This window comes from Oncorhynchus clarkii, chromosome 5, assembly GCF_045791955.1.
Source record: "Oncorhynchus clarkii lewisi isolate Uvic-CL-2024 chromosome 5, UVic_Ocla_1.0, whole genome shotgun sequence".
NCBI lineage: Eukaryota > Metazoa > Chordata > Actinopteri > Salmoniformes > Salmonidae > Oncorhynchus > Oncorhynchus clarkii.
The window spans coordinates 76,446,907-76,464,796 of record NC_092151.1 but is presented as its reverse complement, the minus strand read 5'-3'; the positions used below and the strand labels follow the sequence as shown (position 1 = coordinate 76,464,796).

At 43.2% G+C, this 17,890-nt stretch overlaps 1 protein-coding gene across 1 annotated transcript in view; it reads right to left on the bottom strand.

Annotated features, from left to right (window-relative positions):
* Positions 1-17,665, bottom strand: part of LOC139410227 (guanine nucleotide-binding protein G(I)/G(S)/G(O) subunit gamma-12-like) — a 69,004-nt gene extending 51,339 nt beyond the window's left edge. The window contains exon 1 of the mRNA XM_071155699.1: positions 17,409-17,665. The gene's annotated coding sequence lies outside the window, so the exon portion shown is untranslated. The remainder of the gene's footprint in view (positions 1-17,408) is intronic.
* Positions 17,666-17,890: the final 225 nt, after the last annotated feature.

Below are 17,890 nucleotides of genomic sequence, written 5' to 3'. Positions count from 1 at the left end.
TAGATGTCAACAGTCTTTAGAAAGGGTTTCAGGCCTGTATTTTGAAAAATGAGCAAGTAGTTGTAGTTTTTTCAAGGTGTCTCCCATTAGAAAAGTAATCTTGTTTGCACGTGAATGAGGTGCGCGCTCTTCGTTATTTATCTTCCCTATTGAACATACTATTCTCCGTCTTAAATATTATTGTTTATTTAGATATTAGAGTACCTGAGGATTAATTAGAAACAGTGTTTGACTTGTTTGGACAAACTTTACCGGTAACTTTTTGGATTCATTTGTACGCATGTTAAACGAGTGGATTACTGAGATCAGTGCTACCAACAAAACTGACTTTTTAGGAAATAAAGGACTTTATCGAACAAAACAACCATTCATTGTGTACCTGGGACCCTTGGAATTGCAAACAGAGGAAGATCTTCAAAGGTAAGTGATTTATTTAATCACTATTTGTGATTTTGTGATGCCTGTGCAGGTTGAAAAAGTATTTTGATGTGGGGCGCTGTCCTCAGATATTTGCAGGGTATGCTTTCCCCGTAAAGCCTTTTGAAATCTGACAAAGAGGTTGGATTAACAAGAAGTTAAGCTTTTAAATGATGTATGACACTTGTATTTTCATGAATGTTTAATATCACGATTTTTGTATTTAGAATTTTGCGCTCTGCAATTTCACCGGATGCTGTCGTAGGTGTCCCGCTAGCGGTTCATGCGAGCCCAAACAGGTTAAACGTGTTAACCCTTGCAAGGCTGCCGGCCCAGACGGTATCCCTAGCCACGTCCTTAGAGCATGCGCAGACCAGCTAGCTGGTGTGATTCGGTACATATTCAATCAATCTCTATCCCAGTCTGCTGTCCACACATGCTTCAAGATGGCCACCATTGTTCCTGTTCCCAAGAAAACTAAGGTAACTGAACTAAATGACTATCGCCCCGTAGCACTCACTTCTGTCATCATGAATTGCTTGGAGAGACTAGTCAAGAATCATATCACCTCCACCTTACCTGTCAGCCTAGACCCACTCCAAATTGCTTACCGCCCCAATAGGTTCACAGACGGTGCGATCGCCATGACACTGCACACTGCCCTATCCCATCTGGACAAGAGTAATACTTATTTAAGAATGCTGTTCATTGATTACAGCTTAGCACTCAACACCATGGCACCCTCCAAACTCATCATTAAGCTTGAAACCCTGGGTCTCGACCCCACGCTGTGCAACTGGGTCCTGGACTTCCTGACGGGCCGCCTCCAGGTGGTGAAGGTAGTAAACAACATCTCAACTCCGCTGATCCTCAACACATATCGACCCAAGATGGCGTAGCAGTAGGACGTATTGTCGTGTAGTGTCCCTTGTATATATCGTTTGTTTTCGTTTTTTTTTCTTCACATATCTTTAAAACTTTTTGCTGAACCTCAACTTCTTCTAAATACTCTCCTGCAACCCGCCTCACCCAACGTAGCTATTTTTCCTAAAGTATTTATATTTACTTCGGACCTGGAACCCCTCAACTGAAGCTAGCCAACGAACTACCAGCTTCAGCAAAACATTGCTAGCGGTCTTCAGCTAACCGGTCATCAGCTAACCTTTAGCTCGGAAAGCTCTCGCCAGTTCGAACAACGCGACTCTAACCAGAGCATAACGGACCTATTTATTATTTTATTTTATTTTTCATCCCCGGATTCCCATCGCAAACGGAACATTTTGAGCTCCTGGGCTACAATATCCAGACCCACGACCGGTCCATCGATGTCACTGCATGAAGAGGAATAAACAGATACCCCCATCGCGACGTCCCCAAAGGCTAACTCTCTAGCCCTTGCTATCTCCTTGCTTGCAAATTCGGCCTGCTAACTGCTAGCTTGTTTAGCCCGGTCCGCTAACTGCTACCGTGTTTAGCACCGTCTACTAACTGTTAGCTTGTTAGCACAGGCCTGCTAACCGTCTGAATCGCCGCGTCCCAAACACTCACTGAACCCATATTTACTTTCTATCCCTTTTCGATTTTTAATTTGTCTATACCTTCCGGTAACCTGCCTCACCCAATGTGATACGGAACCGCTATTATCTTTACATTTTTAGAACACACTCAAGAACCTCCAGAAGCTAACCAGCTAACTGGCTACAAGCTATTTGGTCATTGTTAGTTTTCTAACCTGGATAACACTCGCCAGTCCAGCTTCCCTGCCCCATCCACCGCTGCCCCTTGGACACTGATCACTTGGCTACATAGCTGATGCATGCTGGACTGTCCATTAATCACGGTAATCCATTCTGCTTGTTTATGTTTTATCTGTCGGCCCCAGCCGCACTTAGGCTCTGTGTGTAGTTAATCCGACCCTCTCTGCCTAATCCATCGCCATTCTACCTGCTGTTGTTGTGCTAGCTGATTAGCTGTTGTCTCACCTACTGTTTTAGCTAGCTCTCCCAATTCAACACCTGTGATTACTGTATGCCTCGCTGTATGTCTCTCTCATATGTCAATATGCCTTGTATACTGTTGTGCAGGTTAGTTATCATTGTTTTAGTTTACAATGGAGCCCCTAGTTCCACTCTTTATACCCCTGTTACCTCCTTTGTCCCACCCCCCACACATGCGGTGACCTCACCCATTACAACCAGCATGTCCAGAGATACAACCTCTCTCATCATCACCCAGTGCCTGGGCTTACCTCCGCTGTACCCGCACCCCACCATACCCCTGTTTGTGCATTATGCCCTGAATATATTCTACCATGCCCAGAAACCTGCTCCTCTTATTCTCTGTCCCCAACGCCCTAGGCGACCAGTTTTGATAGCCTTCAGCCGCACCCTCATACTACTCCTTCTCTGTTCCGCGGGTGATGTGGAGGTAAACCCAGGCCCTGCATGTCCCCAGGCACCCTCATTTGTTGACTTCTGTGATCGAAAAAGCCTTGGTTTCATGCATGTCAACATCAGAAGCCTCCTCCCTAAGTTTGTCTTACTCACTGCTCTAGCACACTCTGCTAACCCTGATGTCCTTGCCGTGTCTGAATCCTGGCTCAGGAAGGCCACCAAAAATTCTGAGATTTCCATACCCAACTATAACATCTTCCGTCAAGATAGAACTGCCAAAGGAGGAGGAGTCGCAGTCTACTGCAGAGAGAGCCTGCAAAGTAATGTCATACTTTCCAGGTCCATACCCAAACAGTTCGAACTACTAATTTTGAAAATTACTCTCTCCAGAAATAAGTCTCTCACTGTTGCCGCCTGCTACCGACCCCCCTCAGCTCCCAGCTGTGCCCTGGACACCATTTGTGAATTGATCGCCCCCCATCTAGCTTCAGAGTTTGTTCTGTTAGGTGACCTAAACTGGGATATGCTTAACACCCCGGCAGTCCTACAATCTAAGCTAGATGCCCTCAATCTCACTCAAATCATCAAGGAACCCACCAGGTACAACCCTAACTCTGTAAACAAGGGCACCCTCATTGACGTCATCCTGACCAACTGGCCCTCCAAATACACCTCCGCTGTCTTCAACCAGGATCTCAGCGATCACTGCCTCATTGCCTGTATCCGCTACGGAGCCGCAGTCAAACGACCACCCCTCATCACTGTCAAACGCTCCCTAAAACACTTCTGTGAGCAGGCCTTTCTAATCGACCTGGCCCGGGTATCCTGGAAGGACATTGACCTCATCCCGTCAGTTGAGGATGCCTGGTCTTTCTTTAAAAGTAACTTCCTCACCATTTTAGATAAGCATGCTCCGTTCAAAAAATGCAGAACTAAGAACAGATATAGCCCCTGGTTCACTCCAGACCTGACTGCCCTCGACCAGCACAAAAACATCCTGTGGCGGACTGCACTAACATCGAACAGTCCCCGCGATATGCAACTGTTCAGGGAAGTCAGGAACCAATACACACAGTCAGTCAGGAAAGCTAAAGCCAACTTCTTCAGGCAGAAGTTTGCATCCTGTAGCTCCAACTCCAAAAAGTTCTGGGACACTGTGAAGTCCATGGAGAACAAGAGCACCTCCTCCCAGCTGCCCACTGCACTGAGGCTAGGTAACACGGTCACCACCGATAAATCCATGATTATCGAAAACTTCAACAAGCATTTCTCAACGGCTGGCCATGCCTTCCGCCTGGCTACTCCAACCTCGTCCAACAGCTCCCCCCCCCCCGCAGCTACTCGCCCAAGCCTCTCCAGGTTCTCCTTTACCCACATCCAGATAGCAGATGTTCTGAAAGAGCTGCAAAACCTGGACCCGTACAAATCAGCTGGGCTTGACAATCTGGACCCTCTATTCCTGAAACTATCCGCCGCCATTGTCGCAACCCCTATTACCAGCCTGTTCAACCTCTCTTTCATATCGTCTGAGATCCCCAAGGATTGGAAAGCTGCCGCAGTCATCCCCCTCTTCAAAGGGGGCGACACCCTGGACCCAAACTGTTACAGACCAATATCCATCCTGCCCTGCCTATCTAAGGTCTTCGAAAGCCAAGTCAACAAACAGATCACTGACCATCTTGAATCCCACCGTACCTTCTCCGCTGTGCAATCTGGTTTCCGAGCTGGTCACGGGTGTACCTCAGCCACGCTCAAGGTGCTAAACGATATCATAACCGCCATCGATAAAAGACAGTACTGTGCAGCCGTCTTCATAGACCTTGCCAAGGCTTTCGACTCTGTCAATCACCGTATTCTTATTGGCAGACTCAGTAGCCTCGGTTTTTCGGATGACTGCCTTGCCTGGTTCACCAATTACTTTGCAGACAGAGTTCAGTGTGTCAAATCGGAGGGCATGCTGTCTGGTCCTCTGGCAGTCTCTATGGGGGTGCCACAGGGTTCAATTCTCGGGCCGACTCTTTTCTCTGTATATATCAATGATGTTTCTCATGCTGCGGGCGATTCCCTGATCCACCTCTACGCAGACGACACCATTCTATATACTTCCGGCCCGTCCTTGGACACTGTGCTATCTAACCTCCAAACGAGCTTCAATGCCATACAGCACTCCTTCCGTGGCCTCCAACTGCTCTTAAACGCTAGTAAAACCAAATGCATGCTTTTCAACCGTTCGCTGCCTGCACCCGCACGCCTGACCAGCATCACCACCCTGGATGGTTCCGACCTTGAATATGTGGACATCTATAAGTACCTAGGTGTCTGGCTAGACTCTAAACTCTCCTTCCAGACCCATATCAAACATCTCCAATCGAAAATCAAATCAAGAGTCGGCTTTCTATTCCGCAACAAAGCCTCCTTCACTCACGCCGCCAAACTTACCCTAGTAAAACTGACTATCCTACCGATCCTCGACTTCGGCGATGTCATCTACAAAATTGCTTCCAACACTACTCAGCAAACTGGATGCAGTTTATCACAGTGCCATCCGTTTTGTCACTAAAGCACCTTATACCACCCACCACTGCGACTTGTATGCTCTAATCGGCTGGCCCTCGCTACATATTCGTCGCCAGACCCACTGGCTCCAGCTCATCTACAAGTCCATGCTAGGTAAAGCTCCGCCTTATCTCAGTTCACTGGTTACGATGGCAACACCCATCCGTAGCACGCGCTCCAGCAGGTGTATCTCACTGATCATCCCTAAAGCCAACACCTCATTTGGCCGCCTTTCGTTCCAGTTCTCTGCTGCCTGTGATTGGAACGAATTGCAAAAATCACTGAAGTTGGAGACTTTTATCTCCCTCACCAACTTCAAACATCTGCTATCTGAGCAGCTAACCGATCGCTGCAGCTGTACATAGTCTATTGGTAAATAGCCCACCCATTTTCACCTACCTCATCCCCATACTGTTTTTATTTATTTATTTTTCTGCTCTTTTGCACACCAATATCTCTACCTTTACATCTGCATAATTGTAATTATTTGCCTACCTTCTCATGCCTTTCGCACACAATGTATATATAGACTCCCCTTTTTTCTACTGTGTTATTGACTTGTTAATTGTTTACTCCATGTGTAACTCTGTGTTGTCTGTTCACACTGCTATGCCTTATCTTGGCCAGGTCGCAGTTGCAAATGAGAACTTGTTCTCAACTAGCCTACCTGGTTAAATAAAGGTGAAATAAAAAAAAATAAAAAAATAAAAAAAAAACTGGGGCCCCACAAGGGTGGATTCTCAGCCCTCTCCTGTACTCCTTGTTCACCCATGACTGTGTGGCCATGCACGCCTCCAACTCAATCATCAAGTTTGCAGATGACACTACAATGGTAAGCTTGATTACCAACAATGATGAGACAGCCTACAGGGAGGAGGTGAGGGGCCTCGGAGTGTGGTGTCAGGAAAATAACCTCTCACTCAATGTCTGCAAAACAAAAGAGATGATCATGGACTTCAGGGAACAGCAATTGGAGCACCCCCCTATCCACATCAACGGGACAGCAGTGGAGAAGGTGGAACATTTTAAGTTCCTCTCGGTACATATCACAGACGAACTGAAATGGTCCACCCACATAGACAGTGTGGAGGCTGAAAAAATGTGGCTTGTCACGGAAAACCCTCACAAACTTTTACACGTGCACAATTGAGAGCATCCTGTAGGGCTGTGTCACCGCCTGGTACGGCAACTGCACTGCCCACAACTGCAGGGCTCTCCAGAGGGTGGTGCGGTCTGCACAACGCAAAACTACCTGCCCTCCAGGACACCTACAACACCCGATGTCACAGGAAGGCCAAAAAGATCATCAAGGACAATAATCACCCAAGCCACTACCTGTTCACGCTGCTTCCATCCAAAAGGCGAGGTTAGTACAGGTGCATCAAAGCTGGGACAGAGAGATTGAAAAACAGCTTTTATCTCAAGGCCATGAGATTGTTAAACAACCACCACTAGCACAGAGAGGCGGCTGCCTACCTACAGACTTGATATCATTGGACACTTTAATATAAATGGAACACTAGTCACTTTAATAATGCCAGTTTAAGAATGTTTACATATCTTGCAATTCATCAGATCACTCTTCATAACATTCTGGAGTATATTCAAATTGCCATCATACAAACTGAGGCAGCAGACTTTGTGAAAATTAATCATTTTGGGTGTAGTCAGCCTCAGCTTCAACTTGCCACCATTGCCAGTCATTCAGAGTATATCATTCTTAAACACATTCCAGTGAAACCAGTCAGACCATCGTCTGTTTCAGAGCTGATCCCAGATTTCTCTGTAGTGCTGTGTGTGTATGCTCTCTGAATCAACACAACACTTTCCTCTTATCTATAGCCAGGAGGATCTTGTTACAGAGGAGGACATATATGGCACTCTCCATACTGAGCAAATGAAACAATGTCACTCACTTTTGAACTGTCAATGATGACAAGGGGAGCTGGGGAGAGTCTGGTGGGCCAACTGGACTATCTATAAGCTAAACCCATAAAACAATCAGAACAGTTATTGGGTGTTATTGGGTGCATAGGACCATTTTTGGTTCTCATTGATCTCCCATAGGTTTAGTGCACTCTTAGAAAAAACGGTTCCAAAATAGTTATTCGGCTGTCCTAATAGGGAAACCCTTTTTGGTTCCAGGTAGAACTCTTTTGGGTTCCATGTAGAACCCTCTGTGGAAAGGGTTTTATATGGAACCCAAAATAGTTTGACCTGGAACCAAAAAGGGTTCCCCTTTTTTCTCCTATGGGGACAACTGAAGAACCCTTTTAGGTTCTGGATATAAGCTTTTTTTCTTAGTGTGGGTGTAGTAAGCCTGCAGTGTTTAGCACTTTGGGTCCATCTGAGCTTAAATGGCTTAAATGTTCAGGACTTAATAGCCATAAATGGAGCAATTTGTTTCGGGCAAACATCTACCAACATTTTGAGTAAACCGTAACAGTCAGAGCAAATCAAGAATTCAGTATCAGGGAGGTATTTTGTTTAATGGGTCAAAGATAGGTCAGTTAGTTGGAGCGGGCTACAGCAACGGAGCAACAGACATAGCAAAGCAAGTATTCAGTATCAGAGGCATTGTTTTGTTTTATGGGTCACTGGGAAGGAAAGTCACAAAACACAGGAGAACAAGACAAGAGTAGCCTAGTCCCTACTGGAATGGTTAAGAGAGTTACAGTTACAGTCAGAGGAGACTTTGAGCATGTGCGTGCGTGTTTGTGTGTAAAATGCCACCCAGCTACTTCTCCAAAGGGCTGGGGCCATTTGTGGGTTTCTGGATCACTAAGAAGCGGGCAGGAAACTCGTCATGGAGACCAGAGAGAGCGCCACTCCAGATGAAACGTTTAAACAAAATTACAGGTCATAAAGTGTCATGGCAACGTTCAAATAAAACACTATTATTTTACTTCAGTGATTCAAAGATGATGATAGGCCCCACTTTTGGTGTCTCTAGAAGGCTTGAAACTAAAATAAACTCTTCATGATAACGACAAAGATTACATTTTCATTCCTTGTATCAACTTGAAAGGGGGAAAAAGTAATGAATTATAAAGGGAATAATTGAGGTGCCATTTGGGATGCAGTCATGGCGTTGCTCTTTCTGAATATTCCAAGAAGGACACATTATCTATCAGTAATTCAAAAATATTTAGGTTCCCATATGGCAATAGAGGCAACAGTGGAGGTGTCATAATACCCATAAAACCTAGCGGTCAAACAGGGACATGGTTCCAATCGTTTTTGCACCATTCATTTTTCCCATAGGGGATTTTAGAAACACTTAAATTAAGGGCTGTGTATCGCGTAGGCTTACCCTGGCGTGATGTTTTGATAACCATGTAAATCTCTCTCGGACAAGGTGACTTTTATCAATATATTTCAGCTCTATTTACTCTCAGATTCAAACATGCTAATTAGCATCAAAGTAGACGTCATGGAAGACTACAAATCCCTGTAAGCTCCTGCTCGTCATCTCTAGCTGACACCTTTGCTAACAGGTATTGTGTCAATTTAAAACCTGCACAAGACAGTTCATAGAATTGTTCATTTAAAAAGCCACTTTACCAATTTATGAATTACTAAATGTAGTTAACATTAGATAGTTAATCCAGAGATTCATACCTTTGCCTTGATTCAGCAATCTCATCCAGATCATCGTGGCATTTGTAGCTCTTTTTAACAGCCACATTAGCAGCTAATGAGCGTTTCATTTTTGGGGGTAAATACAGGCGAATATATTGCTAAAAGTCACCTTGTCCGAGAGAGATTTACACTGTTATCAAAACGTCATGCCAGGGTAAGCATATCTGTACCAATCATAGACATCTACTGAACTGTGTTGTACTGTGCTCTACTGCAACTGCGGTTTGTGACTACAATGATTTCCCATTGTGGCCAAATCAATTGCAGTCCTTCTGTTACTGATTTTTCGGTCACTCTGTTTCCGATTGTGTAACAGAGTGATGTGTTTTAATCACTTAATAATTCAGAAACACAATTGTTATCAGTAAAAACACTAACTCATTGTTAGGTCTACCTTGTTACTTCTGTGAACTTTCATAATCATCCCTCACGAGGGAGAGAAATCAGAAGATATCTTAAACATAAGTGGGTTTTTGGTAACATAATGACTAATACCTTTTAAGACTTTTTATAGTAGATATTTTTTAAGACCCCTTTTCCATCTGTGTGACCAGAAATCAAAGCTATAGCTTATTCCATTTTTAGAATGGAAAATGGTGGAAAAATGTATGTATGTATGTATGTATGTATGTATGCTTTCATTTCCCAAAAATATAGACTCTTAGCTTTCATTTGACACCAAATGTTATATGCTCCTATAAATGTAACATTTTGTGCTTATGGGTCCTTTTACATAGAAATGTAACCAGTAACAACATGCATTATGCCAACCCAATACAATCCAACCATGGTAACCTAGGAACAACAGGTGTGGACTAACAGTGAAATGCTTACGGGTCCTTCCCAACAATGCAGTGAGAAAGAAAATAGAGAAATAATAGAAAAGTAAAACACGTAATAAAGTAATAATAGATACACAATGAGTAATGATAACTTGGCTATATACAAGAGGTACCAGTACAGAGTCAATGTGCAGGGGTACGAGGTCATTGAGGTAGAACATGAACAATTATTATTCATTATTATATACTGTAGTTCTTAGACTCAATCGATGTATGTATTTTATTGTAAGATGTAAAGATGTTTTATTACCCACTGGCAGTTGCTAAGCAACCTGTTACTTCCCTTTGCTATGGCTTCTCCAGTCTTTAGTGTTTATCCAAAATAGCACCCTTTCCCTTTATAGTGCAATAAAAGTAGTGTAATATTCCAGAAATAAGGTGCCATTTAGGATGCACCCTTAGCTCAGCTATTGTGGCCACCACCACATATCCACGTAAACAGCAGCATCACCATGGCACTGGCCAGTGCCCACTGGATTCTCTGCTCTGACACGTAACAGACTTGTAATAAACGCGCAACAAGCTGTCTGTCTACTTTTGTAGTGACTGTCTGCATCCCAAATGGCCCCCTATTCCCTATAGTGCATAACTTTTGACCAGGACCCAAAAGCCTCTACATAGTGCACTGTGTAGGGAATAGGGTATCATTTGAGATACAGCCTGAGGGTGAGTAGCATTTGGCCTAGAGATGTGTTATTAAGAGTAAGTGGCTTGCATAATACTATTTATCCAGAGCTTCATCTTTCCTACTGACCAGCTCCAATGTCACCAAGGCCTGCTCTGCTCTCAGGTGAGAACTAGTGCATGGGTGTGGCCCCTCTAAGATTAGCTTGAGATATCTAAGAGCTGGTTTCCTGGACACCATTTAAGCCTAGTCCTAGACTAAAACGCATTGGGGTGCTTGAGGATGAACCTCTTCCTGTGGTCCTGTGTGGCTCAGGTGGTGAGAGCATGGTGCTAGCAACACCAGGGTCGTAGGTTCAATTCCCATGGGGAATGTATGCACTCACTACAAGTCAGTCAGTCAAGGCCCCTACAGGTAAGCACTAATGACTCATGGGACGAAGGGAATCGGGCAAGGAGTAGGAGTTAGTTAAATAGTCAATTATGATGTTCTTTATTAGAGACGCATGTAGGAAACAGACTGAATGTATATAATATAACTGTGGCTGTCTGTCTGCCCAATACATTGGTCGGCAGGAGGCTAGGATGACGTTAGGGGAGAGACGGGAGAGCTAGCGCAAGCACACACACAAAAGCACAGGAGTCTATAAATACCCCATCACAACTGTGTGACAGCAGCTTCCACACCGTCTGTGGTTCACAACAAGGCTCTCTGTCTGACATCGTATTGTCTGGAGGTGACCTAGCTAATGTTGACCACTGTCAGCTACAGTACAGTACTATAGTTCAGCCATTAGTCTGCATTTACAACACACCCATAACACACCCTAGATAGTCCTGAAGGACCAGGATTGACCTTCACTTAGAAGGGACCAGGATGTATGTCTGCCTCTACAGGGGAGTGACACAAGGACATCCAACAAGGAAGTGCAGAGTCTGCAGAACTGGACTACACCACTGCAGTCTGCAGACCACAGATGAACATATAGCACATGAACACACACACACAGTGTTTTCCATTGTTAGCCGGGTACTTTTTCCACTTCATTAATTAACTAGGCTTCTATTCAATTTTAAAGTTTCAATTCGTTAGTCAGAAAAGTCTGTATAGCTTTCTATCGCTAGAATGAACGATATCCATCTTCTAGTGATCTAATGATAGGACAGACACCTGTCAGTCACAAAGCAACCGATGACAGGGACAGAGCTGGTTTGTCAGCCTGCTGTCTGTCTCGGTACCTCTCGGTACCTGTGCTATTTTTGTGCACTCTGGTTGGCTGCAATCAAATGTATTTTCACAGAGGAGGGAGAGCATGATGCTTCTTCATTGTCTCCTGTAAGTGAATTCACATGTCCCATGTAATGTGACAATTAGTTGAAATCTACTTAATTATTGTTTTGTGACACATTCAATTATTTTCTTTCGCCTGTTTCATAGGCCTACTATAGCCAGCCATGGAGTCGGGGAGCATAGGCTATTTACTGTTCTTTGATTGATGACCGAACAGGAAGTGATGACTAGTTTATAAAAGGTGTCGAACTGACTGAATAAAGTTCATCTGCTATTCATAAATCATACAACGTCGTTATATGTCCATGGTATTGCATCAGTAAACCAAAGATCTTATTTGTATTTTCCTAGGATTCAAAGGTGTCCACAGCAGCAGAGCCAAGAAAACATATCATTTGAAAAGCAAACATCATTGTGGCAATTCATATATGTTGCAGTACAACTGTAAATATGACTTTAATTGAGATAGGTTATTGTTAAAAAAGGCTATCTTACTTAGAACATAGTCCTGATCATATAGGCCTAGGCCTAAACGATACCCAAAGCAACTAACAGCACACTGAATTGATACATTTTCAGTCATTTTAATTGTAAAGACATGTCTTTCTATACCACAACTCATTTTACCAATCTGGGAGGTAAAGTCATTAAAGTATTCAATAATGCAGATGTGTATTTCAGCTGGAATCAAGGCATTAGATTGTACCAGAGGCCACCAAAATAGAGCTTGTTCTGCAAAAAAAATATTGTGAGGGGCATGCCCCCCAGACAGGAACTCCCTGGCTGGCAACTTTTTCTATTTGGCTGGCTACTCCATGTACTTACAAAAAGCACTGCACACAACACACACACAACACACGCACGCACACACACACACACACACACACACACACAAACAACACACACTCCTTTGCATCCAGTCAACTTGTCTGTTTTAGTTTTGGAGAACTGGGGGAAGGGGGGGGGGGGGGTCAGAGATGAAGTCAGAGATGAAGAAGAAGAACAGACGCCCTGATTGGCATTTGTTTGTTTTTAGACACGATTGTGTGTGTTATTCATTCTGTACAGTAATCACAAGTTCAAGAAAAGCTAGTGGGTGTGCCTTTAAAGGGTGAAGCTGTGAACAGAATCATGTACTGTTATTATGATGCAGTATGACCTGCCACTATTGGGTTGAACAGGTTTGGGCATACAGAGCGGCAGGGCTTGGAATTATAATAAATCTCATTCATTAACTCAGACACAACAGAATGGCACTCCAACAACAGCACCAGATTGGCCCCCAACGTCACACTGATGTCGGCTTCCAAAAATAACTTCCTTCCATCACCCCACCCCCCCACTCCACCCCAAACACACAGTCACACACACACCACTCCAAGTGGAATAGTCTCTTTAAATATCATTCATTTTCACCTGTGTTCCACTAGAGAGCACAACGTAGGTGTCACGTCTACTCCCGCGCCCAGGCGCTCGACATCGCCGTTCTACTAACCCCCGGTCCTGGCAACCCATCTTTACTCACACCTGAACTGCATTGCTCCCTGATTACTTACCCTTTATATAGCACTATTTTATTATCAAACAGTATTGGTTATGTTTTCTTGTCAGACGTTTCTCTTGTTTTGTATCGTTCTATGTTCGTTAATATTAAACTCACTAACTGCACCTGTTCCCTGACTTCCTGCGTCGACGTTACAGTAGGGTTGTAACGGTAATGGAATTTTGGATGATGGTAATTGGTCAGCCAAATGACCGGGGTCTCCGTAATAACCATTCAAATAGCAAAAACATTATGGCATAATGGGTGGACTGGTGGCCATTGCGAGTGTACCCATAGGAGCGAAGCAGGAAGTAAAACCAGGAAGTGTACCCATCAATATGTGCTGTAATTTGTTGATTCAACTCAACTGACTTTGCAAAAAATAGACTCCATTGCATGAGCCACATCAGTTAACATTATTTGAATGAACATGCTACATTACGATGGCCAATATTGCATCACAATACCAGGCAGACATTGCGAGTGTACGCATGAGTTTATCAGTCAAATTTCCAGGGTTAGAGTCTCTAAGCCCATTTTCATCCATTGGTACAACACTTTGCTGGTTCCAGCAAGGGGCAACAAAGTTTCATCATGTTATTAAGAGTCAATGTTATCGCAGAAACGGACTCAACCGCACAAACACCCGGCTGTCCTGTCTTCAGTCAGCTGTTCGTTCCACACACACACACACACACACACACACACACACACCACAAGCACACAGTTACACAGTTACACACAACACGCACACAAATAACACACACGACATACAGACACGTGTGCACGTGTCGTGCGTGTCGTTCTTGTGTGTGTGTGTGTGTGTGTGTGTGTGTGTGTGTGTGTGTGTGTGTGTGTGTGTGTGTGTGTGTGTGTGTGTGTGTGTGTATCTGTTGGTGTGAATGAATGGGAGACGCCCTGCTAACCCAATGATACAGATGAGGAGTGGCATGGAGGCTTTTAATTCCATCTACACTGCTCAGTTGTCCAGGCAACGCTACCTATGACGTCATCATTCTGCCCCATTCCAGATAAAAGAGCTACGCTTTCGGAGCCCCAGGGGGAAAGGTGAAATTGTCCGTTTTAACCCTGTTTTGGTTGCTTCCTGCTATGACAAGCTGTTTGTCATTCCTCTGTGATTCAGCAGGTTTAATCACATATTACTGACTGTATCGTCTCGTAAATCACTAAACCTTTCCTCAAATTGGATCGACAATAATCCCTAAAAACCCATCACCATATTCAGTGGACATTAGTTCAAATAAGCGTTAGAATTGAGTGTTATTGTTATAGTCAGTGTTCAGTATGTCTTGCTGGTTGTTCCATACACTGACCTTTCTAACCCCTGTAGGCCCACACAATGGCAGGGCACAGCATCATCTCTTATCTGGCTGCTTGAGGAACTCAAAACGCTTTCAGAGACTGAGAGTAAAAACAACACAGCCAAGGGAACAGATGAGTTCACAAACAAATGAATGACACAGTGGGGTCTGACTGGGTTGTTGAGACACAACAAAAAGACCACTGAAAACTGGATGCACTGCTGGGACTGTCTGCGAATCAAATGCTCAACTGGGGCCACCCATACAGGAATACAGACAAACCTATAGGCTTTCTTCAACCTGCATGCAGATATATACAGTCTTTACAACATAACCCAATTCCAGAGGGCAACGATGTTTGAAATAACATCATTACAACCCGTTTACGAACATTTCAGACAGTTCTGCCCTATGGGATGCAGTTTGGCATAGGAGCTGGAGTAGCCTAGTGCAAAGGCATCCCTGCAGACCCTGCTTTATAATACAATGACCTGTGAGGAGTCTGTCTATGATGAGGCTGGTTAAGTAGAAACCACTCAACAATGTTTCATTCTAACGTTCTGCATGATCCGCCTTCTGGTGTTGAACAGAGCCTTCAGTCACAGCGTCAGAATAACTTCCTCCCTTTGATACACACATACACAGTGGTGTAAAGTACTTCAGCAAAAATACATTAAAGTACGACTTAAGTCGTTTCTGGGCGTATCTGTACTTTATTATTTATATTTTGGACTACTTTTACTTCCCTACATTCCTAAAGAAAACAGCGTATGTTTTTCTCCATACATTTTTCCTGACACCCAAAAGTACTCATTACATTTTGAATGCTTTGCAGGAAAATGGTCCAATTCAAGCACGTATCAAGAGAACACCCCTGGTCATCTCTACTGCCTCTGATCTGGCGGATTCACTAAACATGAAGGCTTCATTTTGTTATTATGTCTGTGTTGGAAAGTGCCCCTGGCTATGCGGACATTTTTTAAACAAGAAAATTGTGCCGTCTGGTTTGCTTAATATAAGGAATTTTAAATGATTTATACTTTTACTTTTGATACTTCAGTATATTTTAGTGATTGCATATACTTTTGATACTTAAGTATATTTAAAACCAAATACTTTTAGACTTTTACTCAAGTAGTATTTTACTGGGTGACTCACTTTTACTTGAGTCACTTTCTATTTAGATATCTTTACTTTTCCTCAAGTATGACAATTGGGTCATTTTTCCACCACTGCACACACACACAAAGTTCATGACTCTGATAAACTCGAACAAGGGTTGGTTGACAGACAAAACCAAACAAAGGATATTCCTCCTCATATTAAACCAATAGCTGTGGCTTGCCAGTGTAACTGGCGTTGACGAATAGAAGAGTGGGAGAGGGGCATGAGGGCAGAGAATTAAGGAAAATAACAATCATCCCCTTGTTATCCCTTATGTGTAGTTTAATCTCTGTTAATCCATGCCATGTTAACTGAATCATCAAACCAGATTAAGGCAGGGGGAACTAGAACCTGTCAGAATCACAGGAACTTCAAACTGATTCAAAAACTGCATCCCAAAAAGATCCCTATTCCCTATATAGGCTAGTGCATTAGGGCTCTATTCAATAATACATAATAGGGTGCCATTTGGGACACAAAGTCACAGGTGGTTACTCCACTTCTCGCCTGACCTTTTGATTCACCTTAAATGATCTACAGCAGTGGTTTCTTATATAATTACTTTACATTTCTACATTCAAAACGCTTGCATGGCATGAACCTTTTGAAGGTCTGAGCCTGTTCATACACTCTTAGAAAAAAGGGTTACAAAACAGCTCTTCAGCTGTCCCCATAGGATAACCCGTTTTAGTTACAGGTAGAACCATTTTTTGTTCCACGTAGAACCCTCTATGGAAAGGGTTCTACATGGAACCCAAAAGAGTTCTAACTGGAACCAAAAAGGGTTCTACCTGGAAGCAAAATGGGTTCTTCAAATGGTTATCTTATGGAGAGAGCCAAATAACCCTTTAAGGTTCTAGATATAGCACCTTTTTTCTAAGAGGTTATGATCACTTCCCGAGAAGATGAAGATCTATATTTACCATTTACCAGAGATGAAAAAATATCTATATTTACCATTTACCAGAGATGGAAAAAGATCTATATTTACCATTTACCAGAGATGGAAAAAAATATATATATTTACCATTTACCAGAGATTTAAAAAATACACATCAAGAGTCACAAATTCCGACTCATCACATTTCATTCAGAAAAGGCTGATATCAGCAGTGTGTGCTAACCCTCAAGGCACCACACACAAACATAAGGTAGAGAGAGATTGGCCATACATTGATTTATTATTAAAGATTATTATTGGTGTTTTATTCAACCCCAGACATGTGTGGGTCTGAGTTCCTCTGTAGAAGACAGCATAAAGGATAACATCAAGTTGTTCTACCCAACAGCAAAAACTCCATTACTATGTAATTACAAACACATGTTTAAATTACAAGAACATATACTATGCTGGCGCTGGAGTAAAACAGTGATGCTACACATTTGCTTAAACCCACTTGGGATAAGAGACTGACCATATGGCAAGACAACGGCATCACACAGGCAGGAGTGAGAGAAACCCGACGTGTAACAAAAAGGCAGGTATCCTAATCCTACACATCCATACCAACTATAATCTGTAGAAGTTAAATTACATGTGCTCTTAACGCCTATATAATTAGAATTATGTATATTCTGTTCTCATTAATCGAACCCCAATAGCTCTGCACTCACCTGCTTTATGGCTGGCCTCTGTTCCAAGCGCAAAATCTTAAGAGTTCTTGGGCTGCACAATTTTCGAAAAATCTGTTTTCATTGCCTCTTGGAGTCGATAAAGTATCTTGAAGTCCGCTGAAATCGAGTCGTCGTGCTTTTCTTGGGTATAAAGTAATTAATATTTTATTTTAATTAACATTAACCTACTGTTATGACCGACTCCGTCGACTTTTAGCCAATCGCGATTCCGTTGAGCTGCACGGCTGAGTGACAGAATGGAGGAACGAGCTTTTTTCTCTCTGGTCTGTCTGAATACATGGAATGGTGGGAAAAACTGGTTGGAGGGAGGACTGGAATTGTGCAATTTATCTCCACGTCTCCTTCTTTATATACAGGGCGCCCTCTGCCTGTGAGCCTGCCTCCCTGACTGTTCCTCAATCTCATAGATACTGTATTAGGCCTATCGATGTGAATATTGATGTGTGTATTCGGAAAGTATT